Source organism: Lipotes vexillifer, unplaced genomic scaffold (genome assembly GCF_000442215.2).
Source record: "Lipotes vexillifer unplaced genomic scaffold, Lipotes_vexillifer_v1.1 scaffold1303, whole genome shotgun sequence".
NCBI classification, from domain to species: domain Eukaryota; kingdom Metazoa; phylum Chordata; class Mammalia; order Artiodactyla; family Lipotidae; genus Lipotes; species Lipotes vexillifer.
Genome location: NW_006785848.1, coordinates 468214 through 485790, shown reverse-complemented (window position 1 = coordinate 485790; position 17577 = coordinate 468214).

Here is a 17577-nt window from a genome sequence, read left to right as displayed (position 1 = left end):
AGTCAAGCCCCACTGGCCTTCAAAGCCGAATGCTCTGGGGGCTCCTCCTCCCAATGCCAGACCCCTAGGCTGGGGAGACTGTCGCGGGGCTTAGAGCTCTCACTCCTGTGGGAGAACCTCTGTGATATAATTATTCTCCAGTTTGTGAGTTGCCCACCTGGGTGGTAGGGGGTTTGATTATATCACAAGTACACCCCTCTTACCATCTGGTTGTTTCTTCTTTATGTCTTTGGATGTAGAATATCTTTTTTTGGTAGATTCCAGTCTTTTTTTTTAATCAGTGGTTGTTCAGAAGTTAGTTGTGATTTTGGTGTTCTCTGGTGTGTATATCTGTCAGTGGTCTGCAGCACTTTGCTCTGTGGTGTTCTAAAGTGGCCACGTATATGATATATATATATATGTATAAGGAAAGCTGGCTTCTACAGTGTAAAGGGTTGTTGTACTCTCTCTAAGTTCTCCTAAAACTATGGCTGCAATACAGACGCTGAGGTAGTGAGGGCTGTGGGGAGCAAAGAGTGAGAGAAGAAGATTATGGTTTAAAAGTTCCTAAGAAACTAATTTACATGATCCGTATTTACTCTCTTTTGTGATTATAACCCATATAAAATGAGACCTGGTTAATATTCTTGCTGTGAAACCAGGTGCAGCCAAGACATTTAAACCACATCACCCTGCCTCAGAAGCTTTCAAATATTTACTAGATCTTTGTTGTAATTTTCTTAAAACTTTCTAAAAATCCTCTTTAGGCAGCTTTTCTTCTCCCCAAGTTTCATATCGCCAAGGGCACCTTTCCTCAAATTTTCATGAATAAACTCCTCCACCTAGTTATATGCTGATAGATTAAAGAACAGGTTAAAGCTACAAAGAGGATCCATATACATTACCTCACTGTTTAGCTTGATGAACATTTATTGAGCACCTGCTATGTACCAGTAACTGTTCTAAGCGCTGTGGGTACAAAAATAAATACAACACAATCCCTGCCTATTTTAATGAAAATAGCAGAGCAGGCAACATAATTGTCTCTGAGTGTAGATTCTTTCTGCACTCAGAGATTAAAGGAGGCCGTATAGCTGGTAGTTATGACATCTGAACTAAACCCAGGACTATCTAAATTTTGGATCATAACTCTCTAGTTTTCTATCCAAGCGTTTGTTTTTCACAGATTGAAAAAAATGTGAGCTATTTGGAAAACAAAAACAAAACAATATGACAACAACAAAATCCTTTTAGTTATACCCAATTAGAATTCTTAAAAATAATAGTTAATTAAAAATAATAGTTACAGCCAACTGGAATTTGACATATCTTTCTATATGGCATTTTACTCAGTTGAGCCTTTATTCAGTAGAACTTTCTGAAAAGGTGAAAGTGTTCTGTGCTGTTCAACACAGTAATCACTAGCCACAGGTAACCAGTGAGCCCTTAAAATATGGTTAGTGCAACTGAAGAACTGAATTATTTAATTTATCTTATCTTATTTTAATGAATTTAAATTTAAATAGCTACCTGAGGCTCTATCATGTGCAGATCATGGCAACATTGGGATGACATGGGAATTTTACATCTTTTACTAGAGGAGACTATTTCCCTTAACAGATAGAAAAGATATTTAACCTGCTTTAATATTTTGTGGCTTGGAGGTAAAAGTGCGGTAGAAAGAGAAACAGACAAAGATGCTGACAGGCAGAAGCACAAACGGATGCAGCCTTTCACAAAACAAAATAAGTGAATGAAAATGGTCATGGCCATCCCACATGCTCATCACTGTTAGGAAAACGATCCTCTCCACAGAAAGAGACAATTACACTTGCACCAGTGGGGAAAATAAGCTTGTGCTTACAGAAATCTGTTTCTAAATGAAATAGCTTGGCTATTTTTATCTATTTAAGCCTAGACAATATTACTGAATATTAATAAACTCTGTGGTCTAAAATTAACTGGTTGAATGTGGGAGGGAGAGAATTTTCTCTTTTTCTCCTCTTAGTAAGAGACAAGCAAAAGTGAAACCTTAACTCTTCGGCTTGTGCATACCAAGTAAAGATTTCAGCCCTTAAAGATTCAGGTGTCTGCTTAACAGGTGGCAAAATGTTCTTTTTCTGTCATTAATTCCCATAATCGTCTGACTTGCACATGGTAGTATCTATGGACTTTTCTAATAAAAATACAACTTATTCATTTTGCATTTCCACAGTATAAAATATCCAGGCTGCTCAGTGTGATAAAGTTCTACCATTAGCTGTGCTCCTACACTGAGGCTGCCTAGGAGATTTGGTGAGCAGGGTCCAGATAACTTAATAAAAGAGAGAAATTTATAATAGAATCACTGACAGTAGTTTTAATTCCAATAGCCCGCATAGATACCATCAAGCAGAGGGCATATAGAGGCCAAGACTCACGAAATTCTCACGATGCCATAATTTTCTCCCTTAATTATAAGGGATTACTCTAGGGATACAAGACAATATATAGTAATACAAAGGTAACAGGGTATGAATTTTTAATATGGAAGTTATTCCATGTTTTTATATGGAAATGTCACTACGTGTTTTCTGTTTTTCTTTGCTTCTGTGCATTGGAAGGAGTGATTCAACCCATTCTAGGATGGAGGGAACTTTCTCTGCCCTCCTTTTATTTCCATCACTCTCCACCCCTAGGAAGAAAAGCAAACATTTCTCCTTCCCCCCAGGAAGTGTCTAATGACTAAGCCTTCCTACGCTGGAAAGAGAAACTAGTGTTTAGTTGCTAGTAATTTGAGCTCTGGATTTCATAGCTATTGAAGATTATTGCGTGAAAGAAAAGTAAATAGTATAGGACTTTGAGCTTGATAAAGGGTCTAGGGCTGAAGCTCTGGAAAGTACTAAAATTTTGGAGCAGAAGGAAAGAGAAAAGGGAGTCACTGGATGGGGAGAATTGTCTGGGAAAAGGATGGGCTGGAAAGGGTGGGGAAAAGGGGTACTGACCTTAAAATACAGGATGAATAATTGGAAAAAAGTACTGAATATGAGAGGTATCATAGTCCTGTCCGCCTACCACCCAGTATTCACATAAATGAGAATCATCCCAAAATCCATATCTAGGACCTCAGGGGGAATTTTTCTCCATCTGTACCAACACCTCACTAACTTAACTTCCCTGTGGAAACAACAACCATCCTGGCCACAGAACTTTCTTTGTTATTTGAAGTGACAATGTATGGACTATCTTGCCACTATATCTATCCCAGGACATCTTAAGCCCAAGGGACTCCCTGGATTCTTCTATGAGTCATGGGATGGAACTTCTCTAACTTTACTTGGGAGGGCTGAATTGTACAAACTTACATCTCAAGCTGAGGCATTAATTTTTAAGTGGAAAGCTCTGTGATGTAAGGATAGTTGTTCACTGATTGCCCCTCTAGTATCCATTCCGTCTCCCATCTTCTCCAAAAAGATTCCAAATATTTATTAGGTGTCCACTGTCCCTTTCCTTTTCAGTCTATATTACTTAGGGGAAGCCGACCCTATCTCCAGTTCAGGGATGCATTCTTATTGATTGACATGAAAAGGACTTTTATTTCATGATTGGAAGAGATGCTATCACTCTCTCCTGCTGGACATGAATAAAGAAGCATATCACCTTGATTCCTAATGACAGCCATTTTATAAACACAAGAGAAACCAATCTTAGGTTGATGCAATAGCTTTGACACAGAGGGAGATGGAAAATATTTTCATGTTTGAAGACATTGTTGAACCATTAAATCAGCCATTCCTGAAACACATCTTACCTATGGATTTAGTCATTTCCTTATCACTTAAATCAGTATACTTGGAGTTGTCTATTATTTGCAGCTGAAAACTGGCTTAAAATCTTATTAGAAGAATTCAGGAAGTTGATGAGGAAGCTTACTTTATTAAAATAAAACCCAGAATGTTCAGTGATTAGACAGAAAGGAAAATCATTTCATGTAAAAGAGGTGGGTAGGTAACTGATACATTCCCAAGGATCTCAGTCTTCTGCATGGAGTTCTCTGAAGTAAGACACTGTAGCCACCACCACACTTTGCCCTAGAGATATGTAAATTCCCTCTTAAGGCCAGATGTAGACACAGTCAAGCTGAAACTTTAAAGAAGACTTTGTTACATGCCAAGCGAGAACAATAGGGACACGAGCAAAGAATATACCAATAAATAAATTTTATCTGACTTTTAAAGTATATAACCACACCATAGCTAGATGGTGCCTGGGTTTGCAGACCTTATCCTGTTTCTTGTCCTAATATCTGAGCTGATCCTTATTCACATATCCCACTCAAGTTTCTGACTTCCCTATTGGCCTCAACGTGGATGGCACCACTGTAGATCCTGCTCACCTGGAGCTCCTTCTTAGGCTTTCGATAAATTTCAGCATAAGAGTTCTATTCAAGTTCTATTCAGGAAAGCCCATCTCTGGATGTGTTTCTCAAATTCTGACCCAAGAACCCTCCACATTAGAATCAGCAAGGGTGACTACATAAAACGCTCCTGGACCTTGCTCTAAGGGATTATGATACAGTAAGTGTGTGGCACCCAGGAATCTGCATTTAAACCAATTTCCCAAGTGATTGTGATCAAGATAAAAATGGAAAACACTGCTCTAGGAATACCTTTAACTTTTCCAAAATTAGCAGTAGGGGTAGTCTATCAATTATACCATCATGAAACAAACATCGTATAAATGCAATTCCTCACAAATGCATATGTAGTGAACTTTCAAATCTAGCTTTTAACTACAATTCTAGAAGCCATTTTCCATATCCCTTTTTTCCTTAACCAATCCAAACATAAACTTTTACCCAGAAGGATAGGTACAATACTACAGAATATTTGTTTTATTCCTGCTTTTAAAGAATTCTAGTTGAAGTTCAAATATACATTTCCTTATAAAAAGAGAATGTCACAAGACGAAACAAATGAAAACATACACTGTCAGTGAAAAATAATTTAATTTTTTCAATAAACTCTAAAAATTGCTAAACACATGCAGAATCAGGATGCTAACACATTCGAACTCAAAGATGACTAAAAATAAAAAGGAGTATTTCAAGAAGTAACCCATCCACATGCCGAGTCACTCCTACCCATAACAGAATAAGAAAGTCCCTCCTGTTCCAGAATATCTTCCCCACCCATTTAGTCACACATTCAGCCACCCACTGCCTTCCATTTCTACATCACATATCTTTATTTAGTTTAGGGCTGCTGTAACTTCATTATGTGGAAAGAGTAGCATATAAACCAATTGTATACTCTTTCACTAGAATGTATGTAACAATTACTTAGAATAACTGATGTAATGACACCCAGGTCAGGTAAATTTCAGTGGGTAGGAGGTTGTCTTAAGTTGGATTCTATTTATTTGAGGTCATATCAAATGAGTCACAGGTAGGGCAATGAGGAAGTGAAACAGGGAAAAGAAAAAAGCAATAGAGGGTATGATAATGAGCAATTTACTACTGTGGCAACTGGGGCTTATCCCTTAGGAGACCTCAGAGTTTTCTCAAACAAGGCATAAGGAGCTGGGGTATTTTTTCACCAACTCCAGATGCTCCAGGCTATTATCTCCCCCCAGCACTTCCAGTGTTCCACTTGTATGGATTGAGGGACTTGAGTCTCAGGGGCTTGAAAGAGAAATCCATCAGTATGTAAGAAACTGATGAGTGGTTAGGGGACATGGGTTGGGTTCCAACAGTGTCTGCTGCAGTCTACCCTTTGCACCACTTAGATCCCCTTGGGCCCTATGTTAAATTGACTTAGTCCCATCATTGATTCCTCAAGGAGGTGATTCATTAAAACTTAAAGAGAGAAAAGAAAAAAAAGACATTATTAAGGTTGATGGGGCAAGATACAGTCTCCATTGGTGCAGTTGGTCCCAAATTCATAACTGGTAATCATCATCTCCATCCTCTACTACGTGTTAAACAGTTTGGCTTGTCTTGGTTGCTTGGTGTGATAACGTAGACCCTCATTCCTGAGGGGTCTAAGCCCTTGATTACCATGCTCTTGTTAGACTGAGACTGCTTAAAATGCCTGTTTATGATTATTACCATATACGAAATCAATAAAGAGTGCCCCAGTGGATTTCCTGGGTTCCAGATATTTTCTTCCCTGTTGGTATTAAGTATTAGCAATCCTATCTCCTATCTCCTGATGGTAATCAGGGCCAGTCACCCCTCCCACTATAGAACTCTTCTTTGTTAGTCAGCATGAGAAGTCCAAAATGACTATGTGGGAGTCATAACATTAGGATAGGGAATCTCAAAGAGAGGATTGAAGAGTCCTGGAAGTTCCCAAGACTATTTCAGGGGGCTCATAAAGTTGACTATTTCCAACTACATATCTGTAAGAGACCAGATTTTCTTCATACGCTTCAACCAAAATATCATCTCACAGTAGATTGAATGCTGAAGCAGATGGGAGAATCCACCTATCTTCTGTTACATCAGAGACTTGCAATGATGTAAAACAAGGCCATTTTCCCCTTAAATTTTTTTCTTTGGGAAATATTTGTTCTTCATTAAAATGTGTCATTTACTTTAACATATAATGGGTTTGCAGTTGTTCTTTTTTAATAAATTAATAAATAAATACTATTAAAATTCTTTAGTTTAATGGGCAGAGAACCTAAATAGACATTTTTCCAAAGAAGACATACAGATGACCAACAGACACATGAAAAGATGCTCAACATCACTAAGTATCAAGGAAATGCAAATCAAAACTATGATGAGATATTATGTCATACCTGTTAGACAACAAATAGCAAGTGTTGGTGAGGATATGGGGAAAAGGGAACCTTAGGTACTGTTGGTGGGAATGTAAATTGGCCCTGCAAAGGAGATCATCTCGCTGGTCAACAGCAACACCACAGTTACCTAGCAAAGTGCTCTAGCAACTGTGGACAAGGAATGTTGCCTGCCATTACAGTAAACAAAGAATGTTGTCTGCCATCCCAGTTCTGCAAGAATCAAGCCATTAGCCACTGCAGCTGCCATTGACAGTGCACCTTGAGGAGAATTCAGGATGGAGAAAAACAGGAAGCATGTTGTGCTTTGGATATTGGCCCTAGATTGTTAATATGCATATCTAAGGAATATTTCAATGAACCCAGACTCTTGCATTGTCCTATACATAGAAAGCACTAAAATCATTAACTTGAGATGTTTGTTCTTTGTAATTAGCAGTAATCTTCTGATGTTCGACTACACGTTTTGTTTTGTTTTTTTCCAGCCCAAAACTCCTATATATCCTGGTTCCTCCCTTACCTCTTCAGAGCAATTTCTCAGAGCTCTCTGAGAGGCTGTCTCCCGGGCTGTAGTCCTCAGTAAGATTCCTGAATAAAACTTAACTTGCAAGGGGGTTCAAGATGGCAGAGTAGGAGTACTGAAGCTCATCCCCCCCGACAAGCACATCAAAAATATATCTACAGGGGCTTCCCTGGTGGCGCAGTGGTTGAGAGTCCGCCTGCCGATGCAGGGGACACGGGTTCGTGCCCCGGTCTGGGAAGATCCCACATGCCGCGGAGCGGCTGGGCTCGTGAGCCATGGCCGCTCAGCCTGTGCGTCCAGAGCCTGTGCTCCGCAACGGGAGAGGCCACAACAGTGAGAGGCCCGCATACCGCCAAAAAAAATACACACACACACACACACACGGAACAGTTCTCATGGAAAACTAACTGGAAACTGGCACAAGAAATCCTATACAACCAAAGCTGCAAGAATGATCTCCACATAACTGGGTAGGACAGGAAAAAAAAAAAAGACATTGGGTTGGGAGCTGTGACCCTGTGAGGGATCAGTAAGGAAGAGGAGGTCCACATGGGGGCACCCTCACCCTGAGAAATGAGCAGGTTGACCCACAATCTGGGCACCCCAGTCCTGGGGTCCTGAGTGGATGAGACAAGCCCCCTTGCCTGCTGTGGAATCTGCAGAGACAGATAGAAGGGCTGGAGAAGCCTAGACTCTACTCATGAGGAGTGCACACGTGCTGGCTTGCCAACAATCAGCGTAGAGAGAGCTTTGCACTGGCAACTTCTGCCTTGCCACACCTCCCAATCTGAAGGGGCAAACACCCTGGCCTCGCTCGCTCACTCCATACCACAGCCTGGTGTGAGATCTGGGCAAAGATTTGGTCTAGCTATGAAAAGACAGACCAGAGCACCTGGGGTGTGGTCTGGGCAGAACCACAGAGGCCATTGTCAGTGCACGCATGGCACAGTGGGTCTAAAGAATGTGCAGTAGCTAGGTGCTGGCTTAATATCTGGCAAATAATCCGTGGGAGAGGACTCAATATAGCTACACAGAGACAGCCCAGAGGGCCTGTGATGTGAACCAGGTGGAGCTGTGAAGCCCATTGTTAGAACCCCCACAGGACAGGACCACAAGAGGGTGCAGCAGCTAAGTGCTGAATCTGAGGCAGACAGGCCCTGGGCAAGAGTACACACCAGTTTGTTTCCCAACAAGAAGACCCTGGCCCTGCCCACTCCATACTGCAGCTTAACACTGGATCTGGAGCAGACAGGTCCTGGGAGACGTCTGACACAGAGGCAACCCAAATCTCAGGCAGCAGCACAGCTACCTCAGTTCCTGCAGCCACAGTGCCCTAACCCACAACCCCAGCCTACTCCACACCACAGACTTGCACTAGATCTGGGACAAACACAACAGAGAAAAGGACATGACCTTGAGCTGCTTCTGAGGAGAACCGCAGGTGCCTGCACAGGCAGTACATAGATCCTCTGTGACCCGCATGCGCCTCACTTGCTTCAGCAATCACCTCCTTTGGGGCAGGGCTTTCAATCAAGGGCAATGGAACCTGATTAAACATGACTCTCAGGCTTCTACTCCAACAACTGGGGAGCAGACCCCACCCCTGACAGTGCAAATACAGCCACAAAACAGAGAGTAAGCCCACCTCACATCCTTCACAGGTTTTAAATGCTCCAACAAAACCCACACCCCCTAGCAAGGGGATAACTGCCAGCACACTCTGCTCGACATCCATAATGAAACCAACTCTCAGACCAAAAATACTGGACACACACAGTCTACACAGGGATGCTCCCACATAAAATACCCCTTCAAGACCACAGTAGTTAACTGTTTCTTCGTAATTCATAGAGACAGAGAAAGCGAAGCAAAATGAAAAGGCAGAGGAACTATTCCCAATTAAAAGAACAAGAGAAACCCCTAAAAGAACAATTATTGAAATAGACATCACCAGTCTACTAAACCCTGAGTTCAAAAAGGTAATAAAAATGCTAAAGGAGGGCTTCCCTGGTGGCGCAGTGGTTGAGAGTCCGCCTGCCGATGCAGGGGACACGGGTTCGTGCCCCGGTCCGGGAAGATCCCACATGCCGCGGAGCGGCTGGGCCCATGAGCCACGGCCGCTGAGCCTGCGCATCCGGAGCCTGTGCTCCGCAGCGGGAGAGGCCACAACAGTGAGAGGCCTGCGTACCGCAAAAAAAAAAAAAAAAAAAAAATGCTAAAGGAATTAAGAAAGATTGTCAATAGAAATGGAGATCACAGTAACAAGGAACTAAAAACTATAAAAAAGAAATAATCAAAGCTAGACAATTCAATTGCTGAGATAAAAAACAAACTAGAAGCAATGAATAACAGACTAAGTGACACAGAAAAATGAATAAGTGATCTGGAAGATAGAATAATGGAAATCACTCAATCAAAAGAGCAGACAGGGCTTCCCTGGTGGCGCAGTGGTTGAGAGTCCGCCTTCCGATGCATGGGACACGGGTTCATGCCCCAGTCTGGGAAGATCCCACATGCCGCGGAGCAGCTGGGCCCGTGAGCCATGGCTGCTGAGCCTGCGTGTCCGGAGCCTGTGCTCTGCAACAGGAGAGGCCACAACAGTGAGAGGCCCGCGTACTGAAAAAAAAAAAAGAAAAAAAAGCAGACAGAAAGAAAAAAAAATGAAAACAACATATGAGATCTATGGGAAAATATAAAGCATGCCCACCTATGCATAATAGGGATTCCAGAAGAGAAGAGAGAGAGAGAAGGGAATCAAAAATGTATTTGAAGAAATTATGGCTGGGGACTTCCCTGGTGGCACAGTGGTTAAGAATCCACCTGACACTGCAGGGGACATAGGTTCAAGCCCTGGCCCGGAAAGATCCCACATGCTACAGAGCAACTAAGCCCGTGCATCACAACTGCTGAGCCTGCATGCCACAACTACTCAAGTCTGCACACCTACAGCCCGTGCTCCGCAACAAGAGAAGCCACCGCATTGAGAAGTCTGCACACCACAACAAAGAGTAGCCCCCACTCACAGCAACTAGAGAAAGCCCACACGCAGCAACAAAGACCCAATGCAGCCATAAATAAATAAATAAATAAAAAGAAATTATGGCTGAAAACTTCCCAAACCTAAAGAAGGAAACAGATATCCAGGTACAGGAAGCACGGAGGGTCCCAAAGATAAGTACAAGCGACCCACACCAAGATTTATCATAATTAAAATGGCGAAAGTTAATGATAAAGAGGGGATTCTAAAGGCAGCAAGAGAAAAACAGAGTCAGTTACAAGGGAACCAAAATAAGGCTATCAGCTGATTTCTCTGCAGAAACTTTGCAGGCCAGAAGGGAGTAGCATCATATATTTAAAGTCCTGAAAGTGAAAAACCTGTTGCATAGAATACTCTACCCAGCAAGACTGTATCATTTATAATAGAAGGAGAGATGAAGAATTTCTCAGATAAGCAAAAACTAAAATAATTCAGCATACTAAACCTACCCTAAAAGAAATATAGGATTTTCTCTAAATAGGAAAAAAGCAAGAATCTATAGGAAAGGGAAAATCACAATAGGAAAGGCAAACATACAGTAAGGATTGAAGATGACTAAAATAAACCAGTACTTAGATTAAAAAACAAAAAAATGTAAAGCAATCAAATACAATTAACAGTAAAAGGATAAGCATGAAGGTGTAAAGTAGGACATCAGAATCACAAAATGTGGGGGAGAGGAGTATAAAAATATAGATCCTTTAGAATGTGTTTGAACTTGAATGACTATCAGTTTAAAGCAAGGAGGTATAGTTATGAGTCAACATACATGAACTGCTAGGTAACCACAAATCAAAAACATACATCAGATTCACAAAAACCAAAACCAAAAAGAAAGGAGTTCAAACATACTACAAAAGAAAATCATCAAACCACAAAAAGAAAAACAAAAAGAAGCAGAAAAGAACAAGGAAGAACTACAAAAACAACTTGGAAAACAAGGATTAAAATGGAAATAAGTACCTACCTATTGAAAATTACTTTAAATGTCAGTCAGTGGACTAAGTGCTCCATTCAAAAGACATAGAATGGCAGATTGGATTTTAAAAAGCAAGAACCTGCAATATGCTGCCTACAAGAGCCTCACTTCAAGGTGAAAGACACAGACCGAAAGTGAGGGGATGGGAAAAGATATTTCATGCAAAAGACAATGTAAAGAAAGTGGGGGGAGCAATACTCATATCAGACAAAATAGACTTTAAAATAAAGGCCATAAAGAAAGATGAAGAAGGCATTATATAGTGACAAAGAGATCAATAGAAGAAGAGGATATTACACTCATTAACATATATGCACGCGATATAGAAGCACCTAAATGTATAAAACAAATACTAACAGACATAAGGGGAGAAATTGACAATTATACAATAATAGTAGGATACCTTAACACCCCACTGACATCAGTGGACAGATCATCCAGGCAGAAAATCAGTAAAGCAACAGAATTCATAAATAACACAATAGACCAGTTGGATTTAATTGATATCTACAGGACACTACATAAAAAAAAAAAAAAAAAGAATACACATTCTTTTCAGTTACTCATGGAACAGTTACTCATGGAACATTCTCTAGGACAGACTACATACTAGGTTACAAAACAAGCCTCAATAAATTTAAGAGGATAGAAATTATTTCAAGCATCTTTTCTGACCAGACAGTATGAAAAAAGAAATCAACCACAGAAAGAAGAACAGGAATAGAACAAACATGTGGAGACCAAACAACATGCTACTTAAAAAAACAATAGGGTCAATGATGAAATCAAAGAAGAAATCAGAAAATACCTTGAGACAAATGAAAATGAAAACACAACCTTACAAACCTATGGGACGCAGCAAAAGCAGTTCTAAGAGGGAAGTTCATAGCAATACAGGCCTTCCTCAAGAAACAAGAAAAAGCTCAAATAAACAACCAAACCTACCACCTAAAAGAATTTTAAAAAGAACAAACAAAGCCCAAAATCATCAAAAGAAAGGAAATAACAAAGATCAGAGAGGAAATAATAGAGAGCAAAACATAATGGAAAACATCAACAAAACCAAGAGCTGGTTCTTTAAAAGATAAACAAAATCAACAAACCTCTAGCCAGGCTTACCAAGAAGAAAAGAGAGAGGACTCAAATAAACAAAGTAAGAAATAAAAGAGGAGAAATAACAACCAGTATCACAGAAATACAAAAAAATCATAAGAGAATACTATGAACAGTTATATGCTAACAAACTGAACAACCTAGACAGAATGGACAAGTTTTAGAAACTATAGCCTTCCAAGACTGAGTCAAGGAGAAACAGATATACCCATGCACTAATGGTCAATTAATCTATGACAAAGGAGGCAAGAACATACAATGGAGAAAAGATAGTCTCTTCAACAATTGGTGTTGGGAATGCTGGACAGCTACATGCAAATCAATGAAATTAGAACACTCCCTCACACTATATACAAAAATAAACTCAAAGTGGTTTAAAGACCTAAACATAAGACATGACATTATAAAACTCCTAGAAGAGAACATAGGCAAAACATTCTCTGACATAAATAATAGCAATATTTTCTTACATCAGTCTCCCAAGGCAAAAGAAAGAAAAGCAAAAATAAACAAATGGGACATAAAGTTACAAGCTTTTGCACAGCAAAGGTAACCATGAACAAAACAAAAAGACAGTCTATGGAATGGGAAAAGACATTTGCAAATGATGCAACTGACAAGGGGTTAATATCCAAAATATATAAACAGCTCATGCAACTCAATTTCAAAAAAACAACCCAGTCAAAAAGTGGACAGAAGATCTAGATAGACATTTTTTCCAAAGACAGATGGCCAATAGGTACATGAAAAGATACTCAACATTACTAATTGTTAGAGAAATGCAAATGAAAACCACAATGAGATATTCCCTCATGTAGGTCAGAATGTCTATCATTAAAAATTCTACAAATAATAAATGCTGGAGAGGGTGTGGAGAAAAGGGAGCCCTCCTACTCTATTGGTGGGAATGTAAATTGGTGCAGCCACTATGGAAAAGAGTATGAAGTTTCCTAAAAAAACTAAAAATAGAGCTACCATATGAAACAGCAATCCCATGCCTGGGTATATATCCAGAAAAAGTGAAAATTCCTATTTGAAAAGATACATGTACCATAATGTTTACAGCAGCACTATTTACAATAGCCTAGACATGGAAGCAACCTAAGGGCCTATCAACAGACAATTGGCTTAAGAAGACATGATACATACACACAATGGAACATTACTCAACCCTAGAAAAGAATGAAATATTGCTACTTGCAGCAATATGGATGAACCTAGATAATATTATACTTAGTGAAGTAAGTCAGACAAAGACAATACTATATTATATCACTGATTTGTAGAATCTAAAAAATAATACAAATGAATCTATATACAAAACAGAAATAGACTCACAGACAGAAAACAAACATGGTTACTTATGGAGGGAGGGAGGGACAACTTAGGAGTATGGGATTAATGGATACAAATTACTATAATAAAATAGATAAGAAGGATTTACTGTATAGCTCAGGGAACTATATTCAGTATCTTATAATAACCTATAATGGACTATAGTCTGAAAAAATATGGGACTCCCCTGGCAGTTGAGACTCCTCGCTTCCACTGCAGGAGAGCAGGTTCAGTCTCTTAGTTTGGGGAACTAAGATCCTGCATGCCTTGTGGCATGGCCAAAAAATTAAAAAAATAAAATACACACATTGAATTAAAGTACGTTACAACTGGGGCTTCCCTGGTGGCGCAGCGGTTGGGAGTCCGCCTGCCGATGCAGGGGAAAAAAAAAAAAAAAAAAAAAAAAAAAAAAAAAATATATATATATATATATATATATATATAAAATTGAATCACTTTGCTGTACACCAGAAACTAACACAATATTGTAAATCAACTATACTTCAATAAAAAAAATTAACTTACAACTCTTACATTGTGCATTTTTGTTCAGTTGACACAACAAGGGACTTTTGTTTTTGTGCAGGTAGCTGAACTTCAGCTCTTGGTTGGTTAAGCCAGCTCTCAAGAGAACTAACTTGTAGAAAGGTACACCTCAACAAAATTAGGGCTTTATTCCTTTCATATCCCCCATGCCTGAATCTGTTACCGAACTCAGGTTTGGCTGCTCACTGCTAAAAACCCAATATTCAAGAGATAAGTGTTGGTTGGAAAGGAAAGGTTATTTATTCAGGGGGTCAGAAACCTGGGGAGAAAGCAGATTCATGTCCAAAAACCAACTCTGAAGATTCTGCTTGACCATAAAAGTTTTTAAAGGGAGAATCATTTGGGGAGAGGGTCAGAGTCTTCCACTGTGTGCAGACTATCTCCTGATTGGCTGGTGGTGAGGTAACAGGGCAGTGTTCCAGGAACCTTGTGCTCAGCCTGAAGTTACCATCCTCCACCTGGGTGGGGCCTTAGTTCCTGCAGAACTCAAAAGATATTGTTATGTATATTCCTTAAGGAGAAACCAGGACCCTGCCCCATGGCTGTACCCTTGTTTCTTGACTGCTTGTCCTGTTTCTGCATTCACTCCCTTCCCTGATAAGCAACTGTTTGAATCTGCCCTTTGAAACTCAGGGGAGGTCAAGGAGGCTGAGTGAAGCCTGTTTCCTACAAATAACAAATGAGAGACACAGAAAGGATTTGTATCCAGGAGGGCCCTACAGGGTCCTACTAGGTTTCAGAACAATAGCGTGATTAATCTCTTACTAGTTTGGTGTATGTCATTTCTTTACTGACTAAGATACATTATCCTTTATGCTATCAGCTTGTGAAATTATTATAACTCCCACAGCAAACCTGTGTTAAATAAAATACTGGCAAAGACAACCTCAGTTTCTGAGGGAAACACCTTGACAAATGGAGGTTTCCTTTATAAATGTAAGGGAAACTCACCATTTAGGAAAGGGTAACTTCTCAGTTTTCAGAGCTTCATTTGTGATGATGCCTAATGCAGATACACAGTGCACAGTAGTGGGCAGAGAGGAGGCCAAAGGGCAAAGAAAATTTTTTTGTTTAAATTTTCCTTGTCTTGCCATAAAATATGATTTTATTTCACAATGTCAATTAGGTCTAGTTGGTTTATACTGTTCTTACAGTCCTCCGTGTCTTTAGTGATTTTTCTTGTCTTTTTTAGGTCTGTGGTCCTTAGCAATTACTGATAAAGGGGAGTTGAAATTTTCTACTGTGTGTTGAGTTTTCTGTTTCTTTTATTCTCTCAGTCTTGCTTCATGCCTTTTAAGGCTGTTATTAAGTACATGCACATTTGTAATTGTTATATCTTTCTTATGAATTGTTCTTTTGATTATTATGAAATTTCCCTCTTTATTTCTGGTAATACACCTTGGCTTGAAGTCTGTTTTATTATCTGACCCTCCAGCTTTCTCATGCTTATTGTTTGCATGGCTTACCTTTTTTCAGTGATTTACTTTCAACCCATCTGTGTCTTCACATTTTAAGTGTACTCTTGTAGGAAACATGTACTATGTTCTTGCTTTTTAAAATCTATTCTGTCCATCTCTGCCTTTTAACTGGAACATTTAGACATTATCCAATATCTCCCACTAGTAGCCCAGAGCTGTTCCCAGGGTCATTAACACCCTGACATTCTTGGTCTGTCCCTTCTGATAGGCTGTGCATGGTCTTACAGTAAAAAGACGTCCACATGCAGAGGAGGGATGAGTGTCAAAGTGATGAAGGGAGGGTCTTAACAATGTCCCCTTCAAAGAAAGTAAAGGAAAAAAGGGAAGGGTATTTTATTTCTTTGTCTGAGGTATGCAATGTTGTTAATTAGAGGAAATAAGTCAGGATATTAGAAATGTGTGTGTTGATAGATTGAGGACTGTGAGCCCTGTAGGAAGACAACAAAAAGAGGGAAAAAGAAAGGATATAGAAATCAGGCTTTTTTTTTTCTTTTTTTAAAAAAGCTAACATTTTCAAGTATTTACCATGCCTTATGCCTCTACTTTCAGTGCAAAGCCACTCATTTGTGTTATTGGATTTAATATTTACAACAATACCATGTGTTAGATGGTATGATTTTACAAATGAGAGACTGAAACTGAGAAAAGTAACATCTCACAGTGAATAAAGACAGAGCCAGGATTCTAACCCTATCAGACGTTAGATCCTGGGCTGGGAGGGGCTATGTGGGATAGGCTTTGCCTGCTTCACAGACCTCTATATGTTTGCCAGGAATGCTCTGTGGAGCATATCCTTCAGAAATCTAAATTCTGTTTACAGACTGTCCATAAACTGGATGATCAAGGAAGTGGTATTCAGCCCACTTTCACAACTCCCTGGCACCCAGACAAGGACCAGAATAAGATTCTCATGGAGACTCAGAATCACCTCCTGTTGTGAGCCCTCGAGGGCAGGCTCCCACGCCTGCCTGGGTGCTCCTGTGCCCCCCACTTTAGGATGAGTAAGGGGGGCTCTGCAGCATCCCTGTCACTTCACACAGCAGATGCTTCGGCACAAGCTTGCCGTGGAACAGTAAGAATGGCTCAATTCACAGGGCCCAAGAGAAAGTTCTAAACTTCCACGTGAAAGCTCAAGGCCCCAGGTGGCCTCTCTTGGGACTGACGTTCTTTTAGAGTGGACCATTTTTCTGGCTTGTAGTATTCTTGGTTACAATTTATATTGACTCAGCTGCAGGCACTCTAGCTGACACGGCTGTGTCGTCAGCTGAAGACTTATAAATGTAATGATATATAAGCATTGGTCTGGATCTGTCTGAAAAATAATGCCCCCCAAGAGCAAAATGCCCCCTCTGCAAAATTACATAGGAGCTACAAACCTACTGGTAGGAGACTATTATTAAACCTAGACATCTTCTACTGTTCAATGCTTTACTAGCCAGGCTTCAAATTGTGCCACTCAAGTTATTCTCTCTCACAAACACCCATTCTACTAACTCATGCCCCTCCACCCTGCTTCATACACTTCTGTGAGGTATGAAGGTGCTCTTGTTGTACCCCATACATGGGGTACAACAAGAGCACCTCCATTTTGTAACAAGGTAATTGAAGTCCAGACAGAAAGAGTAACTTGACCAAGGTGAAGCTGGACCAGAACTCAGAAGCAGGAAGTCCTTGTTGGGTGAACTTTGCAGTAGAGTATGGCACCAGGGATGAGACACTGTGGCCAGTACATGTTTGGCTTGTTGTCTCCTTATCCATACTGTAGGATGAGGACAGTCAGCTCAGCAGGGATGTACAACCT